We start from the raw sequence: 24386 nt of genomic DNA, 5'->3' as shown, positions 1-24386 counted from the left end.
ATTCCAGGGTTTTTCAAAGAGGTCTAAGCACTATCACCTCAGTAACAACCATACAAAAATAGACAAATATACCCCCTCCCTTTTTACTAAACCACGATAGCAGTTTTTAAGCGCAGGGAGCTGCGCTGAATGCCCAGCGCTGCTCTCGACACTCATAGGCTCCCTGCGCTAAAAACCTCTATTGCGGTTTAGTAAAAGGGGACCTTAGTGTAAAATATAGACAGCAGATATAAATTCAGACACATTTTGATCACTAAATTTAAAATAAAATAATTTTCCCTACCTTGTCTGGTGATTTCATGAGTCTCTGGTTGCACTTTCTTCTTCTGACTGTGCATACAATCTTTCTTCCCTTCTTTTAGCCTGTATGCTTCTTCTCCTCCAGACCTCATTCCTTCCCCCCAACTTTTCCTTCCTCTTCCCTGCCCTTTCTTTCTCTCTGCCTCCTTTTCATTTTTTTCTGTTTCTCTTCTTTCCTTCTGTCTCCCTGCCTGCCCTTTTTCTTTCTTTCTCCCTGCCCTCCCCCAAGCCACTGCCACTGCCATTACCATCGGGGACCAGGACCCAAACGCCACCAATAACAGGCCCCAAGCTCTCCCTGCTTCGGCCAACCAGCATTCCTCTCCCCGAGGTCAATTCTGCCGTCGGGAAGAGGAAGGCTGATCAGCCCAAGATCGTGATCAACCTATTGGGGGAAATGCTGCCGGGTCCTGCCTTCGCGGAAACAGAAAGTAGGCAGGACCCGGCAGGAATAAGAACAAATGCTTCACTTAACCTGTCTCCCGCATTAGCCCGTAGCGAACGCTTGCTTCAGGGCTCTCAACATGTGCGTGCAGGCTTCCCTTCTCCCCCCCCCCCCCTCCCCGGACATAACTTCCGGTTTCGGAGGGAAGAGAAGAGAAGCCTGCACGCACACGTTAGAGCCCGGAGCATAAGTTCGCTAGGGACTGAAATCTCCAAGCCGGTTTTTTGGGTTTTTTTTTTTTAATGTTCAGCAGCGGCAGATGATAGCTGGGCGGACCGCCCAGCTAAAAGGCCCTAGGGAGAACACTGGAGAGGAAGGCTGATCGGCCCGTAGATCAGGACGGCAACATGAGTGTGATCAACTCAAGTTGCCTTCCTGAGCTACTGGTCGATCGCGATCGACGCGTTGGGCACCCCTGGTCTATGGTGTCAAAGGCAGCAGAAAGGTCTATAGATATTAATAAAACTGATTGGTGGTGATCCAGGAAATAATGTATTGAAGAAGTCATTCCTATTAATGAATGTTCTGTGCTATGATATTGTCCTGTGCCTCATCCAGAAGCCTTCACTCTGACGTTGCGACGTCAGAGAGAAGGCTTCCGGTTCTGGTGCAGAATGCGCGAGGAGACGCTGCACACGGCTTCGTGCACACTGCGGCTGTGAGGAGGGGGGAGCCGGCCACAAGATAACACCGGGGGCATCGGACTACGGGCCGCATAAAATGGCCAGGAGGTAAGACACCCGCCGGAGGGAGGCACATCATGGAGGGAGGGAGCCAACAAAGGTAGGGGGAATGATTTTATTTTCAATTTAGTGTTTGAATTGTGTCAATTTTGAGCATTTTAATCTGCTATCTATATTTTGCACTGCTCAGGAAGAAATACATTTGTTTCTTTTTCTCTGGGGGTTGAATCTTAGGGTTTCTTTTTTATATATTAGTACTTTTAGTTTTTGGTCCCGCATTTGCATAGGGATTATCTGTGTTCTGGTGGGAATGAATGTTGAGAAGCATACAGTGTGCTTTGTGTAGTTTAATTTTGTGGTTAACTATCATGTGTTAATAAGATTATATTGTGTGTGTATATATGAAAAATGAATGGAAAAAATTGTGTTATAATTAGTACTATTATGGGGGTGGGGTCTGGCCCATGACTTAGCCTATTTTGGATTTCTGCCCCTTAATGTGATTGAGTTTGACACCCCTACTCTAAAGGATAATTTTCAAAGGTGTTTCATGCATATAATCTAGAAAATGCCTTTAAAATGCATCATAGAATGACATAATGTCTATCAATATGCATAATAACAAGAATGCATCTACCGTACTTCTCCACAACTTTGTTGCAGATATGCTCAGGGACAGAGTTTGGGCAGTCATGAGTTACATGTGTACTGGCTTCCAATTCCAGCAAGAATACTATTCAATTTCTGTTGTCTACTATTTAAAACTTTAAACAGAGACAGCCCAACCTACCTGAACAATCGCCAGATCTGAACCACTTCAACCATACATAGGAAAACTCTCATCCCATTCACACACCCTCCAATCAAAGAAGTTAAACAGAAAAAAACTATATGATGGCCTCCTAGCCACGCAAGCAGCAAAACTAGACAACCAAATCTCCAACCTACTGATAGTGACCCCAGACTACAAACCATTCAGAAAAGAAATAGACTATACTCTTCAAGAAATCCCTGAAAAAGACTTAACTTCTCAAGCTTCCTTCTTTCCTCTCTCTATCCCCCCGAACCCCCAAAACAACCTGATCTACCCTTTATTTTCCCCAATAAGGACCAGATATCTTTTTGTAATCCACCGTCTTTAACTCTATTGTAATCTGCTTTGAACCACAAGGTAATGACGGATTAGAAATCCCTAATGTAATGTAATGTAACATACTGTATGTATTCTCATATATACTGTATGTGTGAATATTTACATCTGTTTCCAAGCAGATGCAAAAGTCTATCGGCTTCATTTTAGCTGGGGAAATATTGAGATACTTGGGAAATTTTCAGTGGAAATTAACTGGGTAGAAGCAGCTCTTTCTGGATAAGTGCTACTTACTGGGGCCATGGGATTTAGATTCAAGTTACCATTTATCTTGGGATAGGAGCTTTATTACCATCTATTTAATTCATAAGGGTTAAAATGTTTTTGAATCATTTTAGGGGGATCCTTGAAAAAGCAAGTTCATAGCGAAACATGTTGGATCCGCAGCTCCCAAGTCAAATCTGATTGGAGATGAATTTAAGCTAACTACAAAATTCATTGTTTAAAATATATTAATTATTCATATTTTTGATACCATAAGAAGAATGGTTAAAAAATAAAAATATAAAAAAATATATATATAAAAAGTGAGGAACTAAGGTCGGTGAGGAATATATTACACAGTAGTCCCCACCAGATAAAATCTTATTATCAAGAGTGGAGGAGGTGTTTCTGAGGCCTATATATATATATATATATATATATACACACATCTATGAATAAGAATTGAGCTAAATCAAACGGAGTGGAGTAGTGAGACTCGGATGTTGGATGAAAAACTTACTCAGGTCAACCATTCATTTTCAGCAGCCCTTTTCGGTTAATGCCTCTGAAAATCTTCACTGACCACCTAGGCACTACCTGGGCAATTCAGGGGCAGAGCTGGAAATTCTCCAGGTACCACCATGGTCTTGAATTATCTGGGAGGCAAGAGGCTGATATGCATGGATGAGGAAAGGGACCTTGGGGTGATAGTGTCTGAGGATTTGGAGGTGATGAAATAGTGAAACAAGAAGAATGCTAGGCTATATATGGAGAGACGTGACCAGCAGAAGAAATGAGGTGTTAATGCCCCTGTACAGGTCGTAGGTGAAGCCTCACTTGGCGTATTGTGTTCGGTTTTGGAGGTCGTATCTGGCTATAGATATAAGAAGACTTAAAGTGGTTCAGATGAAGGCGACGGAAATTGTAGGGGGTTTGTACCAAAAGATGAAGAAAGAAGGGATAGGGGTGATATGAAGTGACATTAATTAGAGGCAGAGATCTGCCACAAAATACACAACAAACCAAAAAGCAGACCAGTCCCAATGGAAATAATCCAATTTATTAATAACAAACACCCAACGTGGTCACATTACACTCAAAGGCTGCATCAGGAGTAATAACTAAACAATAAAAGTAAAAATCAAACCAAAATCATATCATATATATAATATATGATATATAATATAATCCAAAATCATATCATATATATAATATATGATATAATATATGATTACATATATTATATGATATATGATATATTATATATAATATATGATATAATCATATCATAAATGCATAAAATTCAGATAAATAAATAATAGCTTAAAAGCCTATTCAAACATGCATTGACATCCAATTTATTAATAACAAACACCCAACGTGGTCACATTACACTCAAAGGCTGCATCAGGAGTAATAACTAAACAATAAAAGTAAAAATCAAACCAAAATCATATCATATATATAATATATGATATATAATATAATCCAAAATCATATCATATATATAATATATGATATAATATATGATTACATATATTATATGATATATGATATATTATATATAATATATGATATAATCATATCATAAATGCATAAAATTCAGATAAATAAATAATAGCTTAAAAGCCTATTCAAACATGCATTGACATGCTTACATACACGGGACTTCCATTTAAAACAGTGTAGGATATGTGCTGACAAATAGTTGATAGCCAAAATCACAAGCAACATGCTCAAGCAATCCATAAATATTGTGTGCTTGACAAGTTGATTCTTTGATAATGAAACGAATAGCATACATAATGTGAATATAACAACAGGAAAGGTAAGAGTTGGTGACATTATACAAACAATTAATTAAAAAGAGGTATGACACATTAGACTTAATGCACTTAACACCTGCGGCGAATATGTTAGCACAAACTCTGCCAATCTTCTCCCTAATAAAAACAAGCTAAATCTGCATCCTCTCTCTGTGCCCTCCCTTCCCTTGTACCTTTTTAATTTTCCCTGTGTGAGCAGCATTATGAACTTGCTGCCCGAACTGGTGTCACCTCTCTCTGACGTCACTTCTGCGCAGCAAATTTATGAGGTTGCTCGCGCCTGGAAATTAAAACGGTACGTGGAAGGGAAGGGGTGCGTGTACAGTAGGGGGGATTGGGAAGGGGGGGCAGAGAAGAGGGCTGGGAGGGGCGCCACACACCCTTGCTATGCCACTGATGGTGAACCCTCCAAAACTCCCCCAAAACTTATTATACTCGTCTGTCTACCACCTCAATAGCCCTTATGGCTGTAGGTGGCACCTTTATGCCAGTATAGGAGGGTTTTGGTGGCCTCACACTTTCCACCATAAATGTAGTGGTTAGAGTGGGATATTGGCCTGGGTCCTCCTCTCTGCACTACCCGTCAGGTTACTCCAGACACCTGTTTGCTGCTTCATTAGGTTTTCCCATACCAGATGTTGCTGTTCTAGAGACAGATATGTACTGTTTCATTCAGATCTTTATAGGAGGACATGTTCAGGTAAATCCGTACATCTGGTAATCCTTATTCAATATTACTACCTTAAGTGTCACAAGGTGATATAAAAACAGGCTGAAGCAAAGAATTCTATCCTGAGTTATTGTAAGGAATTTGCATTTTTAAGTAAAAATAAATTTAAAACCAAACTACTCTATAAGCTCTGCTGCTCCTGGTTCATTTGTCTTCATAAAGATGTCAGATTTTGTCGAAGTGCTCTGTAGTTCTGAAAAAATATTTGCTATTTTTCTGTCTCACAAATTTTGTAGCATGAGGCTTATGGTGATTTGATTTGATTTATTCGTTTTATGATTGCCTCCCACAAAAATACCATCAGAGTGGTTACAACATGAAATAATCATAACAATAAATACAACACAATGGAGAACAATGACAACAATGATGACATAGCATCACAGACGCGAGAGATAAAATGATATGTTCTAATCTGATAACAAAGAAAAAATCATAAAACTTTATGTTGCATAAGCTTGGCAGAGAGCCCACTTTTCGAGCTTTCTTCATCTCTCAATTCAATTGGCAATTGATTCCAAAGACACTGGCCCTTGTCAAAATCAAATGAACTGCTGCTAACGACAGCAGAATTAACAGACCCAACCAGATAGAGTGAAGAGATCTAGTGTGTTTGTATCTAATCAGCCAGCCAATCTGACTGGCGGGGGTTCCCCTCAGGCAGTAGCAAAGTAAGGGGGCGGGGGGAGGGGATGGATCACCCCAAGCGCTGTCTTGGTGGGGGCATCGGTATCTCTCTCCCCTCTATGCCACGCCCACTCTTCCCCCTACTACTACTTTAAAATCTTTGCCAGCGTGAGCAACTACTGCTGCCTGCACCGGCCAGGCTCACTCTGAAATCACTTCCGGGTCACAGGGCCGGGAGGTGATATCAGAGGGAAAGGCAGAGCACGCAGCAGGATGGAGAAGCTGCTCGCGCTGGCGAAGATTTAAAGAGGTACGAGGGTAGAAAGGGAGGGTGCAAGTGTGGTGGAAGGAGCAGGGGACAGAGAGGAGGGCGTGGAGGTGCCATCGCCCTGGGCACCTCCTACCCTCGTAACACCAATGCCCTCAGGATAGGTTTGGGAATCACTGTTATACTAGTCGAAATGGCAGTGAGTAAAGATTTGGGGAATCTTCCTTGAAAAAGCTGATAGGCGAAACATGTTGGAGAGACAAAGGGCTCCTTTTACGAAGGTGCGCTAGGGGCTTAACGTGTGGAATAGCGCATGCTAAATTGCCGCATGTGCTAGCCACTACCGCCTCCTTTTGAGCAGGCGGTAGATTTTTGGCTAGCGCGCGCTAATTCGGTGCATGTGATAAAACCGCTAGCGCACCTTTGTAAAAGGAGCCCAAAAGAATAACACAAGATAAGTTTCTTATGAATAATACTAAGCACTTTTAAGTACTAAGCATTAACCATTGCTATGAAGTGATATTTGTAATAAGTCTCGAAAAAATCGGTAGATCAAATGAAGATCTGAGTACACAAAATCTTATGTAGCACAACATATAGCTCATGAGAGGCAAATTTGAAAATCTTGCGAGATATCTTAAAAATATTTAATGGATACATCATTTATATGTCACCCTTTCTAAAACAGGCACCTTTTCCCAACTCTGACTTAGACACCCTGCTGAGAATCCTGAAACAGTGCTGAGATTGGACCGGACACTGCCGGTAATAGATCTGCACTTATGAGTATGTACCTGCTGGGAAACTGCCTTAAAACCTGTGAAAAAGAGAGACTGCAAATTAAACTGACAAATTTTGTATTTTATTTATCTGTGCAAGAAAATAATTTACTCAGGGTCATTTTAAGAGTCTATTTTATAAAGGCTCAAACCCTCGGATTCTGTATAAGGTCACTCAAAGCTGAATACACAAGTCTGGAAGTGGATCACAGATCTGCATATAACTTGATTAAGAACATAAGAAACATTTATACCCAGTGACATAGCAAGGGCAGGAGGCCCCCCGGGATAGTGAGACCCCCCACCAATGCATGCCTTCCCTTCCCCTGTATAGGGTTGGCAGATTTTTGACTGTAAAATCTGGACACCCTAGAGCCGCCCCCCCCCCCCCAGGCCTGCCCATCTCTACCCTAGCTCCGCCCCCCGCTGCCTGCTTTGGTCGGGCAGGAGGCAATCCGCGTATGCAACGCGATTGAGAAGAGGCTTTTCAAAACCCAGACAAGTGCCAGGTTTTGAAAAGCCATCCGGACCCCTGGACATGTCCGGGGAAATCCAGATATCTGCTAACCCTACCCCTGTACCTCTTTAACTCTTCACCAGCATGAGCAGCATTTCCAACCTGCTGCTCGCACCAGCCTCGGTTCTTCCTCTGACATCACTTCTTGGTCCCGTGACTGATTGCACCTTAATATAAGTTGATTTTCCTCTCATCTGATAGTCCTAAATATTTTTTTGATTTAATCTTGAGACATGAGATTAGTTGATGAGAATTTTACTAGTCTCATCACTCTTTCATTCCCAGCTTCATCCCTCTCTCTCCTTCCTTCCTTGCTTCCAAGGCCATTCTTCTCTCTCTTACCCTATACTCCATCCCTAGCAGCTTCTCTTCACATCTTTTTAATTCCGTTTCCACTCTCACTTAATCTCTTCAGAGAACTATCCCCTTCCTCACCACACCGTTCCCTGGTACCTTCATCCCTTTTCAATGCCTCGCATACTCGATCCACTCCTCTACATCATTTACATTATGTCTCAGCCTTTCCCCACATCATCCCCTTTTCTTGACCCTCTTCTCATATCCCTCATTTCACACTCTCACTCATTCTCCCAACCCATCAATATACCCCCACTCATGCCATACACTCACAATCCCCTTGAAATTCACTCACTATATCTCCTATCCATAATTTCCTGCTCTGCTTCCCAACATTCAATCACTAAGTCCCAGTCATCTTCTGCTCTATGCCTACCCTATATCCTAGATGTATCCATCTTCTGATCTTCCTCCTTCTCCACCCCTTGGTCATTTTCTGCTTTATTCCCTTTCTCCCCCTCACTTGTAGTCCCATCCAATTTCTACTCTGTTTCCCTTCCCCCACCTCTACACCTCAGCCTCATCCACCTTCTGTTCTGTTCCTTTCCCTTCCTCACTCTCACCCCCTAGCTCCATCCAATTTATGTTCCTTTCTCCTCCCCACAACCTAACCCCCTTAGTCTTATCAACATTCGGCACCTTCCCCTCTAGTTCTATCCATCTTCTGCTTTCCAGTATCTCTTGTCTATTTGACTTTTTCTGTTTCCATGTCCGCCATTGTTCTCTCTGTATCTATTTCTGTCCTGTCTAGTATCTCCCCTCTGGGGCATCACTCTCGCCTATTCTCCTCATTTTCAGTATCTGCCCTCTGTGTCCCTATCCCTTCTCTTTCTTCTTTCCCCTTTCTCTTGTACCTACACCCCAGGATCAATATCTCTATCTTCTCTCCCCTGCCCACTTCTCATTGTACTGCATCTCTTTTACCCCTCCCCTTCAAGTATCCACTGTCTTTCTTAAAATCCCTCCCATCCCAGAATCTGCCTCTCTTCCTGTTCTCCTTCTATTCCCCAAAAATTCCCCCATGGTAGCATCTCTCCCTACCCCCCAGCTATGGGTGCTTATATCTCTTTCCAACCCCCCCCCCCCCCGCCTAGCTGGATCCAGTATCATGGGTGGTATGGTCTCTCTTTCCAGCACCTCACCCTGCCAGAGACGGAGCCTACTGTAGGGATTTGGGCAGCTTGTTCCAAGCATATGGTGTAGCAAGGCAGAAGGGATGGAGTCTGGAGTTGGCAGTTGAAGAGAAGGACTGAACGGAGCTCACGGGGAGGGGGGGTGGAGATCATAGAGAGAGAGTAAAGAGAGATAGTGAGGGGCAGCTGAGTGAGTGCATTTATAAATCAGTAAGAGGAGTTTGACTTGCATTCGGAAACGGATGGGAAGCCAATGAAGTGACTAGGAGAGGAGTAACATGCTTCTTTTGCCTTCATATGTTGAGGAAGGTGAGATCCTGCTTTCATCATTCTCATTTTACCATCCTCGTTCAATCTACTATCCTCTCTAGACTGGATTACTGCAATTCCATCTATATAAGCCTAACTAAGAAAAACCTCCATAGACTTCAGCTAATTCAGAATGCCGCGGCTAAGCTTATTTTCGCAAAAAGCAAGTTCGATCATGTCTCCCCACTACTCTTCAAGCTTCACTGGCTCCCAGTATACTCCAGAGTCCTCTTTAAATGTGCCTGCTTAGCCTTCAAGATCCTACATGGCGTCCTTCCTCCACTCTTTTGGAATTCCTCAAAACCACACTCCACCAGACCCTCCCAAAAACTGAAACTATCATTCCCCTCTATAAGAGGTATATCCCACGCAGGAAAACTTGGAACATCTCTCCCCTTTAGAACCACAGAACTCTGGAACAACCTCTCATCCCCACTCAGAAACTCAAGCTCCTTCCAATCCTTCCGCAAACACTTGAAAACTTGGCTCTTTGCAAAAATCTAATCACCTCCCATTCTCCGGTATTCTGTCCCTCTCTTTCCTCTTAGTCCCTCTCCTTTATCCCTTATTGTAGTTCCTTTCCTCTTAACTCTGTAAACTGTGCCGAGCTCTACGCTTGCGGAGATGGCGCGGTATACAAACCTAAGGTTTAGTTTAGTTTAGAGTAAATTGACTCTCCCAGAATATGAGTAATGCAGCCAAATTCTGGACAAATTGGAGGGGAGCAAGATGGCTAAGCGAAAGGCCTGAGAATTACGAGTTGCAGTAGTCTAAGTGCAAGGTGATGAGGGTGTGGATAAGTATTTTGGTAGTGTGCTCAGAGAGGAAGGGTTGGATTTTGGTAATATTATAGAGGAAGGAGCGGCAGATTTTAGAAATATGTTGTATCTGGGTGGTGACGGAGAGAGAGGAGTCAAAGATGACTCCAAGATTATGAGCAGACAAAACAGGAAGGATGAGAGTGTTGTCCACAGAGATGGAGAACGAGGGAAGTGGAGAGGTGGGTTTAGGTGGGAAGATGAGCAACTTTTTTTTAGCCATAGGCCCCTCTCTGGCACATCCCAGAATGCACCAGGGAGGGGAAGGTCCACCATTTTGAAGAGGCGGGCCTGCTGGCCGGAGGGAAGAGGCATCCCATCGACTGGCCTTCGTGAACAAGGTAGGGGGACAGGGGGAACATCAGGGGCATTACGGCAGTGGTGGGAGGGAATGGGCATCCATCCTGCTGCCGGAGGAGGGTGTGTGTATGTGTCAGGAGGATTGCTTTATGGTGGTGGCAGGAGGAAGTGACCATCTCTCCTGCCGATCTTTGATTTGTGTTTGTTTGTTTGTTTTTAATTTGTGGGTGTATTCTGCGCATGTGCCAATCGCTAACTCTCCGTGAACCTCATTTGCATGTGTGGTTTTTTAAGAATGACTCACCATTTTGAAATTGTTACAATAGTAGCCCGTCAGATTTTACCGGGAACATTAGAGAATCTTCCCCTGAGTCAGTTAGATGTCTGTCTCCCTCCTTCTTTCCCAATGTCTCTCTATCTCGTACACTCACATACACAGAGCCAAGTCTCCTAGACTTGGATGAGAAATTAATATGATGGCCGGTCTTGCCATTTGTATCATTAAAAGTTTTCAGTATCCAAGGAATGCCTCTCATGTTCTGCCCATATGAAAATGTTTCGGGAATGCTCCCTGGAGTCTTTATGCTGCCTCTTGGTGACCCATCATTTTAGAACAGGCTGGGTTTGGAAAGCGTTACCTAAACGGTCTCTGTTTTGCTTTTCAGCAAACTGATAACATATCATGACTGGAGACAGGCTTGTTATGGTTCAGTTTGGGAATGAGGCTACGCAGATGGTGTGTGAGAGGGAACCAGGCCAATACAAAATGACCTTACTGTGCCCTCACATTTCTACCATTTAACGCATTCACACAGCCCTATGCTTGCAGAGTGTGAAGAGAAGGGAGCGGCATGGGAGCTTTCATGGCATCAAGCACCCTGTGCTGGGACAGTAGCCATGGGCACTTCATACTACTCAAGTAAAATTACTGTTTTCATGCAGTGTCTGTGTGTGTCTGTGTGGGAGGTCGGGCACAGATGCCAGGAAAGCCGTCTGACTCATTAGCCAGGGCTCAAAAAGAATCGAATGCATTATTAACTCACAGCAACTGTAGACAACTGTATCTGCACATTAAACTTTCCTTTTGATAAAACCGAAGGGAGAGAGCGGTGAGGGAAAGAAAGATAGGCAAACATAGAAAAGCAAGAGAGATAGTCACAGAAAAATTGAAACATACAGAAAGGCAGAGAAAGAGGAAGAGAGAGATATTACAGTGACAGAGATTTACAGATTCTAAGGTTAGTGTAATAAACAGACTTTCTGTTGCAGCAGCCTTTATTATTACTGTTTAATGTAGCTGTATATATGAAAAACAAGAGAAAATACTGCAAATGTAGAACAGAGTGTGCTAAAGCAATGGGAATCATAGGTTTTTGCCAGACAAGCATTTCAGAAGATTAGAACACTACTGGGAACCTCTCTCCCCCTTCCTACATTTCAGATAAGATGAGACTTAGGGGGGTGTGCTTGGCTAAGCCTCTATCTGTCTCTGATGTAATCCAAAATAGCTGACAATAAAAAATAAGCATAGTGAATATGATCAAAAGAGCTGAATTACATGAATGTTCAGAAACATCCAAGGTTCGGATGCACCAGACTCTCCAATTGTCTAAGAATCGTCGCTAAACCAATTTGACGGGTTTAGCGATGACCCAATTTGCTGACCTGATGTACGCAGTGGCCCACCGCACGGTTTCCTTTGCGTTCATACATCTCTGACTCTGCCATGCAAACGACCTCATTAATATTACTACAAGGTCATTAATATTAAAACTAGCCCACCGATCGATGCCCTAACATCGCTTCACCATGCACTAAATTTAGCGATTACTTCAAATGACACTAAAAAAATAAATAATAATCAGTTTATGTACCGCAAGGCCGTAAAGTTCTATGCAGTTTACAATAGTTTTTTAAAAAAACAACAATTAAAGAAGTTGAATAGAACTAAAAAAGTTAAAATCCAATAATTAGAGACACTAAAATGATCAAAATAGTGCATAATAAAATTTTTACAAATTAGCTGCCTAAATACTTTGAAAACAGATATGTTTTTAGATGTCTCCTAAATTCCCCATAAGTGTCAGTAAGCAAAATCAATTGTTCTAAATCCTTACCCCATAAGGCTGCTTGATATGAAAAAAGATTTTGATGATGTTTTTTAAGTTTACATCCTCTAACAGGCGGAAAAACAAAAGTTAGATGTGAGTTTCTCTTATGTCTGTTGGTTGCAAAAGAGAAAAGCTCAATTATATATTTGGAAGCTAAACCAAACAAAGCCTTAAATCAGAAGCAACCAAACTTAAACTTCACCCACGCCTCCATTGGCAGCCAATGCAGTACTCGATAAGAGGGTGTTACTTGACAATATTTCTTCAACCTAAAAATCAGCCTGGCTGCCGCATTTTGTACTATTCGCAATTGTTGCATATTATTCTGGGAAATTGCCAAATAGACAATATTGCAGTAATCCAGCTGGCTTAGTATAAGAAACGGTACCAAAACTATAAATGATGAAACATCAAAATACGGACCGAAGCTTCCAAAGAGTAAAGAAACCTTTTCTGACCAAAGAGTCCACCTAGTTCTTCATAGTCAAGCCCAGGTCCAGTATTATTCCTTAAACCTTAATGGTAGATTGAATAGGTTAGCTGAATTTATTTATACGCAATGATGTTTTAGTATCAAACAGTGAAGCTACAAAAAACTTTGTTTTTTCTGAGTTAAGCTTCAGCCTAAATTCAGTCATCCATTGCTTCATAAAACCTAATACTTCTGTTGCTTTAGAATAACTTCAGAAAGAGAAACAGCAAATGGAATAAAGATCGTAAAATCATCTGCATAACTAAACAGCTTTATCCCCAGCTGGGACAATTGTGCACCTAATGATGACATATAAACTTTAAAGAGCAATGTGGACAATGGTGAACCTTGCGGAACGCCAGATGAATTATTCCAAATACCTGAAAGATCATTATTGAAATGAACTTGATAGATGCGAGACATAAGAAAGCCCCGAAACCATTCTAACACCTCTCCTCTAATATCAACAGCATCCAAACATTGCAGCAATTTCCCATGGTCCACTAAATCAAATGCAGAACTCATATCAAATTGCATGATCAAGGCATTAAGACTTGTTGGTAACTGTGTTACACCATCACAATACCTGTCCCCATTAGAAAAAAGTCATGGCCCCCCCTGATGACAGCTTTGACCCTCCCCCCCCCCCCGATGACAACCTCGGACCTCCTGATGACAGCCACACCCACAATGACAGCTATCGCCCCCCTCCATGCTGACAGCTGCCCCCCATGACAGCAACGGTCCCTGAAAAATAAGAGAGACAGGAGGGATGCCCACTCCCTCCTGCCTTGGCTGCCTGGTCTTTTGTAGTACATCTGAACCACCCCCATACTCCCCCCAACACGAAGGCCCCCTCCCCACCATTCCACCAAAGAAGAAGGCCCCCTCCCCCACCCCACAAAAGAAGGCCCTGGTGGGCTGGGGGAGTCAGCTCAGACCCTCCCCCTTTCTGGTGCAATCTGGGATGTACTGGGAGGGGGTCTAAGACTCTGATTGGCCTGGATACCTAAGGACACTCCCTCTGGGATAAAATTAATTGAGGAAATAGAAGCTCCAGGGTCCACTGAAAAACCTATTTCTTTACCATTTACAATAACCTTTAGCATGGGGTCTGTTTTTCCTGCAGTAATCTGTACAAAGCCAGATTGTAGTCAGAAACTCCTCTAGTTGCTGAGACTGCATCTGTATTCCTTCTGGAGGATACCAAGATTGTACCATGGGTAATGTGACCATTTATTTTTTTCCTCAAAATGGGACATCTACTAATTTTCAGTCCCACCCCCAATTCCACCCCAGCCCTGCCCTAGTCCCGCCCCCAATTTCTTCCATTCATTTTTCATGTACAGTACACACAATCTTATTAATTCATAATGGTATCCATAAAATTTAAAAAACCCACAAAGTACACTGTATGCAGAGAAAATGTTAATTATCATTTGTAATTGGGGGGGTTTCAAAGAGGTCAAGACAGATGACTTTAAAATATGCAATGTCACCTCAGTAACAACTATAGAAAAATGGACAAATATAGTGCAAAATATAGACAGCAGATATAAATTCTCAAAACTGACACATTGTGATCACTAAATTGAAAATAAAATCATTTTTCCTATCTTTATGTTGTCTGTTGAGTCTCTGGTTGCACTTCCTTCTGACTGTGCACCCGCTTTTTCTGTCTTTCTTTCTCTCTCCCTGCCCCCTTTCTTTCTTTCTTTCTTTCTCTCTCCCTGCCTCCTTGTTCTTTCTTTCTTTCAAACCACAAATCTGTCCCCTGTTGCATCTTTGAAGAACGTTAAGCCCAGAGCAGGGCTGCTGCTGGCATTCAGGGCCATCTTTCCTATTTGCAGCGGGCTTGGGCACCTCCCACAGCTGGTTGGCGTCGAGCGTCAGCTCTTCCAGGCTGTGTCTGTAGCGGTAGATCTCGTTGGGCACAGCCTGCAGGGAACAGTGCCACTTGTCCACTGACTCTATATGCCGGTTGCAACGCCAGAGGATACACTTGGGCATAGCGAGAGCCGCCGCCGCCAAAACCCGGGCTGCTCACATCCAAAATGCAGACGGGGGAGGGGGGCCGCTCACATCCAGCGTGCAGACGAGGGGGATCTCCTCATACCGTGGCCTAAGCCACCAGGAAGAACACTAAGCCAGGGCCATAGGAGGGAGGGGCGGGGTGGTCCTGTCAAGGGGGGAGGATTGAGGAAAGCGCACAAGCCGAGGTCTCCGGGGCACTCAGTGCTCCACGTGCATTCTCTCTCGGCCCTCACAGCCAGCTGCTTGTGCCAGCAGGGAGAAATCCTGGGCTCCTTTTGGGCACCCCTGCACTTTGTCCCCAAGCATAGCTTTGGGACGCCAAAATTTCCCGTTTTCAGAAAGAGAGCAACTAGAAACTAGCACTCTAGTTGTTCTCTTTCTGAAAATGGGACATTTCTGCGTCCCAAAGCTATGCTTGAGGCCAATGGGACAGGTTACCTAAAAACGGGATTGTCCCATTCAAAACGGGATGTATGGTCACGTTAACCATGGGGCCTCCCCACTGTTTAACTTGCTGCCCTCTGCCTCTACCCTGTGGGGTACCAAACCCTCCACAGTTGAATCCTCAACCACCGGAAGCATTGGACCTGCATTCTCTGCTGAAAAGTCCCATCTTACCACATGACCAACATTGAACTTGTTGTCTATTAGGGCCACCCATGCCCACCAGTTACTAAACAGCATTGCCCGACACAGTCATGTTTTGCCAGCATTAAGGGCAAAAAGGTACCAGCTAGTTAACTGGTAGCATGGAATGTTGCTGCTATTTGGGATTTTGCCAGGTACTTGGATTGGTTACTGTTGGAAATGGGATACTGGGCTAGATGGACTATTGGTTTGACTCAGTATGGCTGTTCTTACGTTCTATGTTCTAATATTTCAGGTTCTACCAAAATGATAAAAACAGTTCCTCAGCCTAGGTTCATTTGAACCCAGGTACGTTTTTGCTCCCGATGCAGGTGTCTGGTGATGTCAGGAAACGCTGTTTGATACCTGGGAGTTTTAAAGAGTTAACAAAGACTGTTTTCTTGAAGATCTGTTTCTCTTTTGTCTTGTGCATGTTTTACAGGACTATGCCATAACAGAACACCATTGTAGAATTAACGCTCAGCACGCAGCCTCGAGGTACCTAAATTGTGATGCCCAGGTATAGAATTGCCCCTTACATTTTTAAAGGCGCACCATTAAACCAACTACGCACCAGTGAATGCACATCCCTATCTGAAACTCCAGCTCCTGATCTACGAGTTCTTCCACATAATGTTCCTTTCTTTATGATCTATTGATGCAAGAAATCATACTCACTGTAAGTACATTTTTTATTCAATTACCTTCAGTGGAGTGTTATTTTGTGCAAATGGATTTTTGCTGGAAGAGACTTCAGAAACGACCCTGGACAGACATTAGTGAGATAAGCAAAGGCCTCAATAACTCTCTGCATCTCACACATCCATTTGCCTCTGATCTCTGGTGGTAAAGCCGGCCTCGCAAAGGTGATATCTTATTTGAAGAGGATGCCCTGGTGTTCCTCATCTCCATCCCACTGCCAGACTCTCAGATTTATAGGTACACTGGCTGAATCTGGAGGGAATGAAGCCAGTTTCAATTAAATATTCAGACCATTGACCTGTAAGCACATGGATGAGATCTTTTCACCGCTAGCCTTTTTTTCATAGCTTCTCATTATTTTTAAACACTGTTTCTAGCTGACTTGCTTTATTTTGTATGACTGGCAATTTTAAGGGGTTAAACAATATGATTTTCATTGGGGTTTTTTTAATTTAATGGATGGAATATTTTTCTCCATACAAAAAGAGGGCTGTTAATTATGTGCAATGATTTCATTGCTGAAAATGAAACCTACCACCAATGTCCTTCCTGGTTTAGTGCTTTCTTTAACAATTGAAGCAAGAATTACAAGCCTAAGTCCCTTTGTATCCCAAATATGACCTAGGTGTCAGTAGTTCATGGTAACATGAACATACCTTTAAAATATGCCTTTTCTAAAACAAACTAAAGTGCATATTTTATGTCTAAATATGATTATAAACTGATCAGGAATAACATATACAAACAGCCCCAACCTCACATTTCAGCATATGCAATCCTCTAGTGAATCACACTGACCTCTTAATAATTTTTTTTTTAATGCTTGACCTGTCTGTGTAAGCTCAAGGGAATAGGGACTGTCTATTAGGATGATGATATTCAAAAGCACTTATGCAGAGAAGACCCAGGACCACAGGATCAGGGGAGCTAGAGGGATCCTTGCCATGCTTATTGAGGGCTTTGGTGACCTTTTCCATTGCTTGCAAGGTCCCAGAAGGAGATTCTGGCAGTGTCATCTCCCACTGACATCACTGCTAGTACTGAGAAGCCTTAAACTTTTGAGTGTGCCCATGGGATGCTAAGAAGACCCAAGAACTCAGTGTCAGAGGAGCTGGAGAGACCTTTGCAATACCTACCGATAGATTTAGACTTTTTCCATTAATCCAAAATCCCGGAAAGAAAGAGGTTGGAGCTGATGCCAGCAGTGGAATCCCAGGAGTGTCTTTTAAATATTAAGGGTAATGAGATCTATGACCATAGGCATTGGCAGCGGAATGCTTTTTTGTTTGGGGGGCCACGCAAGTTCCGCCCTAGATCCCACTCAAGCTCTGCCCCCAGACCCTACCCCCATAATAGTACTAATTGTAATACCATTTTTTTCTTTCATTTTTCATATATACACAAAATAAAATCTTATTAACAATACATAATGGTTAACCACAAAATTAAACTACACAAAGCACACTGTATGTTTCTTAACATTCATTCCTATCAGAACACATGGCCTTGGTCACACATGCAAAACACAGATAACCCCTATGCAAATACAGGACCACAAACTAAAAGTACTAATATACAGTATACAAACAAAACCCTAAGATGCAAGATTCTGTATGCAATACAACCCCCAGAGAAATAGAAACAAATACATTTCTTCCTGAACAGTGCAAAATATAGACAGCAGATGTAATTTCTCATTACTGACACATTTCAATCACTAAATTGAAAATAAAATCATTTCCCCTTTCTTTGTTGCCTGGTGATTTTGGTTTTCAAAACATCTTTCCCAGTCTCTGGCTATACGTCCTTCTGTCTGTGCTCTTAACTGTGTATTCACCTTATCTATTTGCTGTTTTTCTCTCCTTCACTTTCTGCCATACAGCCGTCTTTTAGAAAAAACAGGGAACTAAGATTCAATACAGAAAATTATGTAGACTATGTATAAGTGAGACTGACCTCAATAAATTAAATGCCCACAGTGAGTGATCAACAAGATTTTTGGTCCGCTCAGAGAAATGAAACTCCGAGAGAGAAGGGAAACCCTTACTCCCAAAATGGGTTTACCGTCCAGTCATTGCGAACTTCTAAATGTTAGATCACTCTCTGAGACAATCTATATGTTTAAAGTTTTCTTCTTAATTAAACTTGTAATAATTTGTGTTGATTTGCATACAGACAGAGATATCACCAATTGTATGAAGGGTTTCCCTTCTCTCTCGGAGTTTCATTTCTCTGAGCGGACCAAAACTCTTGTTGATCACTCACTGTGGGCATTTAATTTATTGAGGTCAATCTCACTTATACGTAGTATACATCCGTCTTTAGCATTAACATTCAACTTTCTTCCATTTTTCTGCTTTCTTATCAAAATCTACTTTTCCATGCCTTCCCTTCCCATCTATCCCATCTTTCTTCTCCCCTCCTCCCATCTATCCATAAGAAGCATTTCTTCTTATCTCTTCCCTGTCGCACCCATTGCTGTGCACCATCTCCTCCCTCTGCCTCTCCTTCCCCTCCATCCCTATGCACCATCTCATCTCTCTCCCATGGTCAGACATCTCTGTCTTACCATGGGAGAGGGATGAGATGGTGCGGAGGGATGGAGAATTCACGGGAGCCAGTCAAAGGCGTGGTCTGGGTATGCTATGGCAGAACTAGAGAGGGGCCCAAATAGATTCATCCAAGTCCAGTTGCAGAAGGGGAAGGGATATCCATGTCCAAAAAGATGGATATTTGTATTTAGATCTGATACCTGGTGTGTCCAGTTATGGAAAGGTGCTCTGATTAAACAGTTCTCTACTAGAGTTACCATATTTGCTAAGTCAAAAAAGAGGTTGTCCCGTTCCGCCCCTGGACCCACCTCATTCCACCCCCCAGACCCACCAGTTCTGCCCCTGGCCCCATCCCCAAACCCCGGCCTCACGCCAGATTTTGAAAAGCCATCCAGATGCCTGGGCAGTCCTCTGATTTACCCGGCTATGTCCTCTTTTCAGAGGACTGCCCAGGCAGCACGAGTATCGGTCTCTACTCTAGTGAGGAGACCGATACTCGTGCTGCTCTTTTAATATCATCCTTCGATGGAAATCCCACTTTAGATTTAAATCTGGTTTGTTGGTTAGGAGAGCTGAGGCCTTAGGAATAGCGTTTGAACGTTCCTTCCTTGAAAATGTGTGATTAAGTTTCAAAGGAAGAAAAGAAAAAAGTACCAAGGGCTTCAAGGATTAGGATAGCATGTTACACTTCTTCCTCCAAATGCGCGAGGGTTAGAGGCAGAGCCGGCCCGCCAATATGGAAATTCGCAGATAACTTTTAGGGCCAGCTCTGACCCACCCCGCCTCCCTCCTGCGTCCCGGACCACCGCAGACCTTACCTGGTGGTCTAGCGGTGACGCGGGGCAGGAGCGATCTTCCTATGCTCCTACCCCGCGCAGAGCCGTCATCAAAAATGGCTGCCGTGAGTTCTCGTTGTAGTCTCATGAGACCACCGGGTAAGATCTGGGGAGATCCGGGAGCCTTTAAAAACTAGGGAAAAAATCCGGCGCAAAAAAAAAAATCACAAATAACCGCATTTGTGGGTACTAAACCCGCGGATTCGGAGGGAAAAGTGTATATCTTTATTGCAAGAGCTGACATGGGCTGTGGTTTGGCATATGCACCTGCATCAGGGGGGGGGTCAAGCACTGTGAATTCCAAGAAACAGATTACAATGTAAAAAGGAGCCAAATAGATGCCATTCAAGAATGCGATAACAGTTACTTGCCTTTAAAATGTGCCAAGATTCAAATTCTGATTTTTGCATTGATTGTAATTTGTTTGCTGCATAGCATCTGTTTCTTAGAATTCACAGTGCTTGATAGTGCTGCCCGATTTGCCAGTTTGAATTGATTCACTGATACACTTTGGTGAATCGATTTGAATCAATTCCTTGTTGGAAAAATTCAGACTCACCGATTCAGCGACCAACCCTTCCCCACCTGACATATCTCTGGGCCTCCTAAAGCAGCAATGGTGGTGGTGGTCTCTGGTAAGCAGAAGCAACGCTCTGAACAGGCTGCTCACAACCTGCCCCGCTGGAGCCTTCCCTCTGCTGTATCACTGATGACATCACTGATGATGCAGCAGAGGGAAGCCCTGGCGGGGCAGGCCGCAATCAGCCTGTTCATAGCACTGTCTCTTCCAGGTTGGTCATCATCACGTTGCTGCTGCTTTGGGAAGCCAGGAGGTGTCGGTGGGAGGGTCGGTGGGATGCTGCTGCACAGGGGGATGGGTGGGAGGGAGGGATGGAAAACTACTGCACAGGGGAATGGGAGGGGAGAAAAATGCTGCACATGGGAGGAGAGAGGAGAGAGAGGAAGAATTGGGGTAGAAGAGAGGAAAGGAGAGATGAAACAAAGATGTAGAAAGGGGTAAGAGGGAGAAATCCTGCATATGGTGGAGGGGAGGGAAACATGCATGGAGAAGAGAGGGAGAAATGTTGGACATAGGGAGAGCTGGGAGAGATGGTGCATGGGGAGAGAGAATGCATATGACAATGGAGGGGAGGAAGGGAAAGATTCTTCATGGAGGTGAATAGAGAGGTTTGACCCAGAACACAAGGCAGGGAGAGAGAGAGATGGTAGAAAAAAATAATTTTATTTTCTATTATGTGATTACAATATGTCAGATTTGAAATGTGTATCCTGCCAGAGCTGGTGTTAGACAGCGAATGTAAGCTAGGACCTAACAGAGAGAGAAAAAGTTTTTTTGATTTATTTTCTTCACATCACAGCTCGGGCATTGGGTTGGAGATGGCAAAGGGGGCTGGTGTGGTTGGAAAGGCTACAAAATAAACCCATTAGGAAGTTTGGGGGGAAAAAATGCCTGATTGGGCGGGAAAAGCGAATTGAGAAATTGATTCAATAGGTCAATCAAATCGAAATTTTTTTTCCTGAATTGGGCAGCACTAGTGCTTGACCCCTGATGCAGGCGCATATGCTAAAATACAGTCCATGTCAGGTCTTGCAATAAAGATCTACATGCTATCTTAATCCTGAGACCCTTGCTGCTTTTTCTTTTGCTCCTTTGTATTGTGCACTTCAGCTAAGTTTGCTGTATGTTTTAAAATTGGGCCATTTGAAGCACAAAATGTTCAATGCTATATTTTTGAAAAGGAGGCATGGATTTGAGTGGAACAAAGTTTGGCAAAAAGCTTACAGGAATTTGTCTGCAGACGCAAAGGGCCAGATTCTATAAACGGTGCCTTATATGAGATGGAAGTAGGTGCCATACCGTTGTCTAACGTCTTAAAAAAATTATTTATTTATCAATTTTGAAAAATTTAACAAGCATTTTGAATATCTTGTACAGAAAAGATTATATAAATCAAGTAAACTACACACAAAAAAAATCAATATATACACCAAGCATAACAATCTCTAGTCCACAAGTCATGATCCAAGATTTTAATTGAGTGGATAATATAATAAATAAATAAAAAAATAAAAAAAATAGAAGAAATAAAAACGAATCACAAAACAAGGAGTCACTGTTGAAACCGCCCCCCCCCCCCACCCCAATTGAGATTACACCAGGTTTTAACAGTAGAGACTGATGTGTTCGGGTTCAGGTCTCTTTATACCAGGGATCTCAAAGTCCCTCCTTGAGGGCCATAATCCAGTCGGATTTTCAGGATTTCCCCAATGAATATGCATTGAAAGCAGTGCCTGCACATAGATCTGATGCATATTCATTGAGGAAATCCTGAAAACCCGACTGGATTGCGGCCCTCAAGGAGGGACTTTGAGACCCCTGCTTTATACACATCCAGGGAAACCTGTATTTTCTTACCAATGAACTCTTTATTTCTTTTTTTAAAGTTTCAACAGCCAATTCTTATCTAGCAAAAGTGCTACAGTTACCAAGAGTTGCAGATTTAGCCTGTTCTATTATTGAGGTCTCCAACATCTAATTGCGTATCTTGGACCTAATCTGCCACTTGTTGCTAATTGGTTTTACTAGGCAAGTAATATACTGGGGTAAATGGGGGAATTGATTCCTCAGAAACACCCAAAATTTCAACTAAATACTTTTTCAGCATTTCTCCTGGAGTCATGGAGAGAACTTGGGGAAAATTTAAAAAAATGCAAATTAATTTGCACGAGCATTATTTTCTAACATCTCCAATTTCCTCCTCCGTTGTCTAACTTAATTGCTTTAATGGGTTTTAATTGGCTTTGCAATTGACTGCATCTAGAGCAGAGGTGTCAAACTCAAATCACATAAGAGGCCAAAATCTTTTTTTTTTAAATCTTTATTAATTTTCAAATCAGATACAAAGTGCAAACAATATATAATCAAATAATACATTAAGCAGTACTAATACCCAAACAAATATTAATTCAAAATATAAGAGGCCGAAATCTAAAACACATGCTAAGTCGCGGGCCAGATTTATTAAATGATGATACTTATACAGCGTGGGCCCCAGTGCTGGTGGCTGCTTCGACACTCACAAGACTTCTGTGAGTGTCAGATCAATTGCTGCCACCGCCAAAACCCACCCTGCCTGCCAGCAAAGGAGGGGGTTAATCTTAGTAGATGTATAGGGATACAATCTCTCCAACCCCACGCTGGCTATAAAATAAATAAAAAAGACATTTTCTCTCTTTTAGGTCCTAGTTCATGCTTGCTGTCTAACACCAGCTCTGGCAGGATACCCATTTCAGATCTGAAGTATTGTAATCACAAAATAGAAAATAAAATTATTTTTTCTACCTTTTTTGTCTGGTCATTTTGCTTTTAGTCCCAATTTCTCTTTCTGATTTTGTCTATCTTCTAATTCTCTTTCCAGTGTCTGCTGTCCATTTTTTTTCTCCTCTTCTCTCTTGCTCCAGTCCCTGTCTCCAACATATTCTCCTTTTTTCTTTTCTGCCTCTGTCCACTCAAATCTCGCCTTCTTTCTCATCATTCTCCTTTTTAAATTTTCAGCTACCTATCAATTTTCCATCTCCAGATCCAACTTCTCTCCCTTTCTCTTCCCAACTGCCCCCATCCCATTTCTCCCCCTGTCTGCCTGCCTCCCTCCCTCCCTCCAGGTCAACCATTTCTCCCTTTCTCTTCCCAACGGTTCTCCCTTCAAGTATCTTTTTCCCTCTTCCTGCACACTACCCCAGGTCCAACCTCTCTCCCTTCATCTCATTCTCTTCACAGCCCAGCTTGCCTTTCCCTCCAGTGCAGGTCCCTCTCTCCTCACAACCTGGCGTGTCTTTCACTCCAGTGCCGGTACGATGTTGCCGCCAAGCTGAGGAGTCTGCTGGCCTCAGCAATTTGGCAGTGTTGTACGTTGCTCCCTCTCCTGCCTTTCGCCTGCTGCGTTCTGTTTCCAATGAAGTGCAACTTTCTGTTTCCGCCCGGGTGAACTGTGGCGGATGGAAGGCAGTAGGGGGAGCCACGAACAACACCGGAAAATTGCTGTCAAAGCTGGCAGATTTTCCGGCGTGACGGCAACATCGGACCAGCATGGGAGGGAGGACATGATGGGCTCTGAGAAAGGGAAGTTCGGGAGTATTGTCGCGGGCCACTTAAAAAGGCCAGGTGAGCCGGATTCGGTCCACAGGCCTTGTGTTTGACTCATGTGATTTACAGAATGACACAGACACAAATTTTCCCCAGTCCCCGTGGGAACTCATTTTCCCTTCCCGGCGAGTTCTTTTCCTGTCTTTGCCCCATTCCTGTAAGCTCTGTCCTCATCTGCACAAGCCTCAAACACTTTAAAATCATAAGTAGCAACATTCTAGATCTCATATTGTGATGTCATAATGCCTCATTCCACCAATGCCTAAGTTCCGTCCTCATCTGCACAAGCCTCAAATACTTTAAAATCATAAGTATTCGATGCTTGTGTAGTTAAGGCAGAGCTTACAAGAATGGGGCAGGAACAGCGACAAAATTCATGAGGATGGGATGGGGTAATTGAGTTCCTGCAGGGACAGGGACAAATTTGTCCCTGTGTCATTC

The 24386-nt window shown here is 43.0% G+C and overlaps 1 protein-coding gene across 4 annotated transcripts in view; it reads right to left on the bottom strand.

The window, feature by feature from the left end:
- Positions 1–24386, bottom strand: part of LOC117357427 (homeobox protein Hox-D3a-like) — a 251680-nt gene that overhangs the window by 75830 nt on the left and 151464 nt on the right. For all 4 annotated transcript variants that reach the window (XM_033938003.1, XM_033938004.1, XM_033938005.1 and 1 more), the window contains exon 2: positions 16395–16644. The gene's annotated coding sequence lies outside the window, so the exon portion shown is untranslated. The remainder of the gene's footprint in view (positions 1–16394; positions 16645–24386) is intronic.

The sequence above is a fragment of the Geotrypetes seraphini genome, chromosome 3, assembly GCF_902459505.1.
Source record: "Geotrypetes seraphini chromosome 3, aGeoSer1.1, whole genome shotgun sequence".
Taxonomy (NCBI): Eukaryota; Metazoa; Chordata; class Amphibia; order Gymnophiona; family Dermophiidae; genus Geotrypetes; species Geotrypetes seraphini.
The sequence above is the reverse complement of the archived record's forward strand: the minus strand, read 5'-3'. Positions and strand labels throughout refer to the sequence as shown.